The sequence below is a fragment of the Pongo pygmaeus genome, chromosome 1, assembly GCF_028885625.2.
Source record: "Pongo pygmaeus isolate AG05252 chromosome 1, NHGRI_mPonPyg2-v2.0_pri, whole genome shotgun sequence".
Lineage (NCBI taxonomy): Eukaryota > Metazoa > Chordata > Mammalia > Primates > Hominidae > Pongo > Pongo pygmaeus.
The window spans coordinates 88,770,706-88,778,554 of NC_072373.2; the positions used below are offsets into that span (position 1 = coordinate 88,770,706).

General features: G+C 42.2%; 1 pseudogene; it reads left to right on the forward strand.

Moving 5' to 3' along the window:
* The first annotated feature begins 221 nt into the window (after nucleotides 1–221).
* On the forward strand, nucleotides 222–916 carry LOC129039189 (ribonucleoside-diphosphate reductase subunit M2-like; annotated as a pseudogene).
* The last annotated feature ends 6,933 nt before the right edge of the window (nucleotides 917–7,849 follow it).

Consider the following 7,849-nt stretch of genomic DNA (forward strand, 5'->3'; position numbering starts at 1 on the left):
ATTAGTATAATACTACCATTGTTATTGTTATTGTTGTTTTCAAACCCATTAACTTCTGCCTTTATTTTTACTAATTTCTTATTTTTGTGTCATTCGGTTTACCCTGGGTTTTGTGTATAATATTTTGAGTTGGATTGTTATTTATTTTTACTTATATAGGTATTTAATGCTATAAACCTTTCCCTCATAGCTGTTTTTGCTGTTTCCCATAATTTCTGGGGTTTTTCATTGCTATTTTCAAAAACTTCTTCCGCGCCACCACCATGCTCTCGGTCGGCGTCCGGCTCACTTCCATCGCGGACCCGCAGCAACTGCAGCTCTTGCTGCTGAAGGGTCTCAGTCTGGCCAACAAGGAGAACACGCCCTCGGCCCTGAGCGGGACTCGCGTCCTGGCCAGCAAGGCCGCGAGGAGGATCTTCCAGGAGCCCGCGGAGCCGAAAACTAAAATAGCTGCCCCTGGCGTGGAGGATGAACCACTGCTGAGAGAAGATCCCGCCACTTTATCATTTTCCCCGTCGAGTACCATGATATTTGGCAGATGTATAAGAAGGCGGAGGCTCCCTTCTGGACCGAGGAGAGTGATTTTATATCCCGTGTTCTGGCTTTCTTTGCAGCAAGTGATGGGATAGTAAATGAAAACTTGGTGGAGCGATTTAGCCAAGAAGTTCAGATTACAGAAGCCCACTGTTTCTATGACTTCCAAATTGCCATGGAAAACACACATTCTGAAATGTATAGTCTCCTTATTGACACTTACATAAAAGATTCCAAAGAAAGGGAATTTCTCTTCAACACCATTGAAACACCTTGTGTCAAGAAGGCAAATTGGGCCTTGAGTTGTATTGGGGACAAAGAGGCTACCTATGGTGAATGTGTTGTAGCCTTTGCTGCAGTGGAAGGTATCTTCTTCTTCTTCTTTTTTTTTGAGACGGACTTTCGCTCTTGTTGCCCAGGCTGGAGTGCAATGGCACGATCTCAGCTCACTGCAACCTCCGCCTCCCGAGTTCAAGTGATTCTCCTGCCTCAGCCTCCCGAGGAGCTGGGATTACAAGAATGCGCCACCACACCCAGCTAGTTTTTGTATTTTTAGTAGAGACTGGGTTTCTCCATGTTGGTCAGGCTGGTCTCAAACTCCTGACCTCAGGTGATCCACCCACCTCAGCCTCCCAAAGTGCTGGGATTACAGGCGTGAGCCACCACGCGCGACCATTAACAGCATCTTTAAAACTGTGTAGCTACCTCACGACCAGGCCTGTTTATTTATAATGCTGGTGGTATCACCTTTTGCCAGCAGGCTGGCTGGCTGTGACTTACCATAGCAGTGACAGCAGCAGTCTTGGCTTTAAAGTGAGGGGTGACTCTCTAGTGAGCTTGGCCCAGCAGGATTAAACATTCACTTAACTAGCACAGGCAGTTGAAAGATGCAGCCTCCCTACTTCACAGCAGATTTTGTTTACTTAAATATAAAACTGGCACTTTACAAACATTGTTTGTACTATCAAGGTAATAATAGCTTGATTTATTTGGTTTCTACACCAAAGTATTCTGCTGACCACTAATTGGAGCCAATTCAAAATTCACTAAGTAACCAAAGTAAGTTAAACTTGTGTAGACTAAGCATATAATTTCTAAATTTTATTTTCTTGAATGAATTAAAATATTCCTTAATCAACTTTAAAGTCAATCCTGTATATAGCTAGATAGATATTAGTCTGTTGGTGCCAGATAGAAGACAGGTAGTGTTTTTTATCCTGTGGCCTGGGGAGTGTCCTGGGATTCTCTGTCCTATCCGAGTAGAGTGTTGTGGATTAAGGAATCTCTCATGGCAAAGAGAGATTAGAAATTTAGGCATGATTTGGGCCTTCATATGTGTGAGAAGCCATATCATTTTATTTCTCACTATATTTTCCCCAACTTCTAGTTGATAAGAAAAAATTATTGAAGAGTTTTTATATGTGGGGACTAAAGTGGCATTGTAAAATTTCAAGTCATCCTTAAACAAAATGACCCACCTAAGATCTTGCTCCTGTTAAGTGGTGAAATCAACTGGAGTTGGTTCCTGAAAGTTGTTTATTCTAGTCTTATTTAAGTAGGTTGTGTGAGTTAACAGTTAATTCATTTACATTTACTATATGGCCTTTTTTTTTTTTTTTTTTTCATAGCGTCTCGCTCTGTTGCCCAGTTTGGACTGCAGTTGTGAGATCTTGGCTCACTGCAACCTCTGTGTCCCAGGCTCAAGCCATTCCCCTGCCTCAGCCTTCCGAGTAACTGGGATTACAGGGCCCACCGTGGTGGTGGGCTAATTTTTGTATTTTTAGTAGAGACGGGGTTTCACCATGTTGGCCAGACTGATCTCGAACTCCTGACCTCAGGTGACCCGCCCCCCTTGGCCTTCCAAAGTGCTGGGATTACATATATGAGTCACCACGCCCGGCCTACGTGTCTTTGAAATTAGAAAATATTTTTTAGGCTGGGTACAGGCGTGAGCCACCGCACCCGGCAAACTAATATTCTTAATAGGGCTAGTTTGAATTAATCTGCCTTTATGTTTGGGAAAAAGAAAGCTGAGACACTACATGAAAGATGATGCAGGATATGTGTCGATCTTTTGGCCCCATTTGTTAATTTTATTATCTGTTTGAACATTGTCCTATTCTATTTTTAGTTTTCCTAATCGTTTATTATACAGTCAATTTTAAAATTTCTGTAATATGAGATTTTCTTTTATTGTTACCTAAATAAACCCAGATTATATGGTCCTTACATTTGTGCAACATTAAAATGAATAAAGGCTTTGCCTTGCATTGTCAGAAAAACAAAAACAGAAACAAACCCCTGCAATTTATTTTGCATTTCCCCCTTGACCCAGGAGTGGTTTAACACGTTCTGAAATTTCCCTTTGGGGAAATGTATGGGAGAGTGAGTGTGAGTGTGTGCAAATAAAATTCCCTTTGGAAGAGGCCTTTTGGTTTTATTGTTTGATTTGTCTAATTGTATTACATTTTGGTCAGAGAATACTATTTGAATTATTGTTTCTTCACTTTGGATATGCTGAGATTTTCTTTGTAGCTTAGGATGTGAATGTGCCACATTTTTGTGAATGCGCCACATTTTTGTGAATGCTTTATGCATTTTTTTCTTTTTTTTTTTTTTTTGATACGGAGTCTCACTCTGTCGCCCAGGCTGGAGTCCAGTGGCACAATTTCGGCTCACTGCAACCTCTCCTCCTGGGTTCAAGCAATTCTGCCTCAGCCTCCCGAGCAGCTGGGATTACAGGCGCCCACCACCATCCTCAGCTAATTTTGTGTATTTTTAGTAGAGACGGGGTTTCACCATGTTGGCCAGGCTGGTCTCAAACTCCTGACCTCATGATCCACCCGCCTCGGCCTCCCAAAGTGCTGGTATTACAGGCGTGAGCCACCACGCCCAGCCCTTTACGCATTTTTTTAAAAAGTTTATTCTCTATTATTAAGGTTCAGAGTTTATTATTATTAAATCTACTTAAATAAATATATTTATTATGTTGTTTAGGTCTTCTGTACCCTAACTTATTGTTAACTTGACCTTTCTAGATCTGAGGGATTTGTTAGTCCTCCTATTATAGTGTGCTTCTATTTCTCCTTGTATAAAATGTCATTATGTTTTTTATAAAAATTGTGGCTAAAATTTATTTCTCTTTTCTCATTAAAAGTAATGCTTTTTAGTCAGAATTCTACTTTGATGGATAATTACAACTGCAACCCCTGCTTACATTTAGGAATAAATTCTGGTACATCTCTTAGTCATTTATTTAGGCTTCCTGAAACTCTTCTTAGATGTAGTTGTTTTATATAGCACAGCGTTGGACTTCGCTTTGTTAATGTGAAAACTATTTTCTTTTAATAGGTAGGTAAACCCATTCTTTCTTTCTTTCTTTCTTTAAACACTTTCTTTCTTTCTTTTTGATACGGAGTTGCTCTGTCGCCCAGGCTGGACTAAAGTGGCACGATTTCGGCTCTTTGCAACCTCCGCCTCCCGGATTCAAGTGGTTCTCCTGCCTCAGCCTCCCGAGTAGCTGGGACTACAGGCGCCTATCACCATGCCTGGCTAATTTTTGTATTTTTAGTAGAGACGAGGTTTCACCATATTAGCCAGGCTGGTCACGAACTCCTGACCTTGTGATCCACCCTCCTCAGCCTCCCAAAATGCTGGGATTACAGGAGTGAGCCACCGCACCCGGCCCCATATCTATTAATATTATCAGTATGTGTGGCCGCAGATCTGCCTTACAAATTTTGTTTTATATATGTAAGTCTTTAACCATGTGGTCTGTTTCACTTGCTTCCTCCTCCCCTGTCCTGCCATCCTCCCAGCCTTAAACATATCTTTGGTATTCAGGAAGAGTTTGTATTTTTGTTATAATGGATACGTTTATCCTAATAGTTCTATACAATATGTAAATTATCTCTTTTTGGCTATTGTTTATATGAGCAACACTGAAATTATCTAGTAATCTGTTACTCTCCTTAGCACCTACCTTGAGGAAAAATCCTTTTACTCCTGGTTAATATCTGTGTCTGACAGAGAACTTATTCTATTTCTCATGTACTGTCCCTAATCCTTTTTTTTTTTTTTTTTTGAGATGGAGTCTTGCTGTGTCGCCCAGGCTGGAGTGCAGTGGTGAGATCTCGGCTCACTGCAAGCTCCACCTCCAGCGTTCAAGCAATTCTCGTGCCTCAGCCTCCCGAGCAGCTGGGACTACAGGTGTGTGCCACCACAGCTGGCTAATTTTTGTATTTTTAGTAGAGACGGGGTTTCACTGTGCTGCCCAGGCTGGTCTTGAACTCCTGACCTCAAGTGATCCGCTGCCTCAGCCTCCCAAAGTGCTGGGATTACAGGCGTGAGCCACCGTGCCCAGCCCCCTAATCTCTCTTTACTGATAGTTGTACTATATTTACAAGATTGCCAAGAAATGTGGAAAAGTTAATGAATACATATTAATGGTTTATTGATATATTTAATTACATGATAAAATAATAGTATCTATTTCCAGACTTCATGGTCAACCTGTATATTGTTAAAGCACATAGCCAAGATATCCTATACTGGTGCCATTATAACCATCATTTATTCTTAGTTATGCAAGTAAACAAATTTAATTCACACCACTAGTGAGAGATACTGATGTCTTTTCAGTCATTTTGGTTGTTTAAAGCTTGTCCTTTGGTCTTTTTGTTTTGTTTTAAGAAATAGTGTTATAGGCCGGGCACAGTGGCTCATGCCTGTAATCCAAGGACTTTGGGAGGCCAAGGCAGGTGGATCACCTGACGTCAGGAGTTCCAGACCAGCCTGGCCAACATGGCGAAACCCTGTCTCTACTAAAAATACTAAAATTAGCAGGGCATGCTGGTGTGTGCCTGTAATCCCAGCTATGGGGGGTGCTGAAGCAGGAGGATCACTTGAACCTGGGAGGCGGAGGTTGCAGTGAGCTGAGATCGTGCCACTGCACTCCAGCCTGGGCAATAGAGCAAGAGTCTGTCTCAAAAAAAAAAAAAAAAGAAAAGAAAAGGAAAGAAAGAAAAGAAAAAGAAAAAGAAATAGTGTTATAGCTCTATGAATGCTGCAGAGAGGGCTACCCCATAGGCAAGTGTGTGGGGAGTATACAAAGCTTGTTCTTTGGCTCCTCAGGAAGGGGATCTTATCAAGAATATTATTCTTTTGTGGTATTGTCGGTGGAAAGGAGAAATGTAACAGCAGTCTCCGACAGAGGGAGCCTTAGTCTCAGGAAAGAAAACTGGATCAGCTATTTTAACTCTGTAGAGAAGTTCTGAAACTATAGCTTTTACATTTGTAGCCATGCATCTCTTCAGGGGTCAGAACTACGCCTTCATTTCCTATAAGGAAATCTACAAAAGCCAGGGTGTTTGAATAGTTCAAAATTTGGCCAGTAGCTTGGTTGGATGAAATCCTGTTAGCCCAGGAAATGGGGCAAAAGCCAGGTCTCCTATCCAAGACCCATCAACACCTGACCCAGTGAGGTGACATGCAGGGCACCTTGGAGCTACTTAGAAGAAACCTTAGAGAGCTGAGCTGATGGTGTAACTAGAGACAGTGATTCAGGTGGTTACACTGTGTAATAGATGAGATAAATGCCCCATTTTTACCATGAAGGGGTTACTAATAATTTTTTCTGGTTTTAAAAATTGCCATGGGAGGCCGGGCGCGGTGGCTCACGCCTGTAATCCCAGCACTTTGGGAGGCTGAGGTGGGCGGATCAACTGAGGTCAGGCATTCGAGACCAGCCTGACCAACATGGAGAAACCCTGTCTCTACTAAAAATACAAAATTAGCCGGGTGTGGTGGTGCATACCTAAAATCTCAGCTACTCGGGAGGCTGAGGCAGGAGAATCACTCCCTTGAACCCAGGAGGCAGAGGTTGCGGTAAGCCGAGATCGCGCATTGCACTCCAGCCTGGGCAACAAGAGTGAAACTCCATCTCAAAAAAAAAAAAAAAAAAAGAATAAAGGCAGTGAGAAACAGAGATGATAAAGAAGAAACACAAAATCTTTCTGATCATCTTCTATCTTCGAGATTCTAGTATCCTTTGAAGCCCAAACTATACTTCCTACCTTTGGAATCTGTTAAATACTCCTATTAATTATAATTTCCCCTCTTCCCCTTTTTTGTTTAAGGTAACCTGAAGGAGTACTTCTTACTTGGCAGTCTTAAGCCAATAATAATGTTAAAATAATAGAGCATTCATTATGCATCTGGCACCCTATTAGCATGTTACATATATTTAATGCTCAAAACTAAGATTATCCCCATTTTACATATAAGGGTACTGAGACCCAGAAAGATTAACTTGTGTAAGGCCACACATTTAGGCAGAGCCAGAATTTAACCCAGGCAATCTGACTCTAGTACTTATGCTGGTGGTTGCCTTCACGTAGGTCCAATGTATACATCGCCTATAGAGTACAGGTTAAACTTGTACTTCAATAACAGATAATCTCAGTCCAAATAAAAGATTTCCTAATGGTTTAGTTTCAGTCATCAAAGAACTTAAGTTAATGGAAAAAAGTATCTTAAGGCATATATAAACGATGGGGCCTTTAAAGAGCCCTTCCAACTTTGGAAGAAGTAAATCTGGTCCTAGTAAAAGACCATCTGCTGTACCTGAAGTCAACCAGTTCATCTGAAGAAAGGCTAAAATTCAATACACTTTTATTAGAAGCTTAAAATTGCCTGTTACTACTGATATTACAATTTCCTAGTGAAATCTTTTTTTTTTTTTTGAGACGGAATCTCTCTCTGTCGCCCAGGCTGGAGTGCAGTGGCGCGATCTCGGCTCACTGCCAGCTCCACCTCCCGGGTTCACGCCATTCTCCTGCCTCAGCCTCCCGAGTAGCTGGAACTACAGGCGCCCCCCCACCACGCCCGGCTAATTTTTTGTATTTTTAATAGAGACGGAGTTTCACCGTGTTAGCCAGCATGCTCTCGATTTCCTGACCTTGTGATCCACCCCGCTGGGTCTCCCAAAGTGCTAGGATTACAGGCGTGAGCCACCGCGCCCGGCCTGAAATCTTAAATGTTAGAATTCACATAGGATCAAGCCAGGATTGTACCTTGGATTTTTTTTTTTTTTTTTTTTTGAGACGGAGTCTCACTCTGTCGCCAGGCTGGAGCACAGTGGCGCAATCTCGGCTCACTGCAACCTCTGCCTCCCGGGTTCAAGCGATTCTTCTGCCTCAGCCTCTCGAGTAGCTGGGACTACAGGCGCGCGCCACTACGCCCAGCTAATTTTTGTATTTTTAGTAGAGACGGGGTTTCACCATGTTGGCCAGGATGGCCTCCATTTCTTGATCTT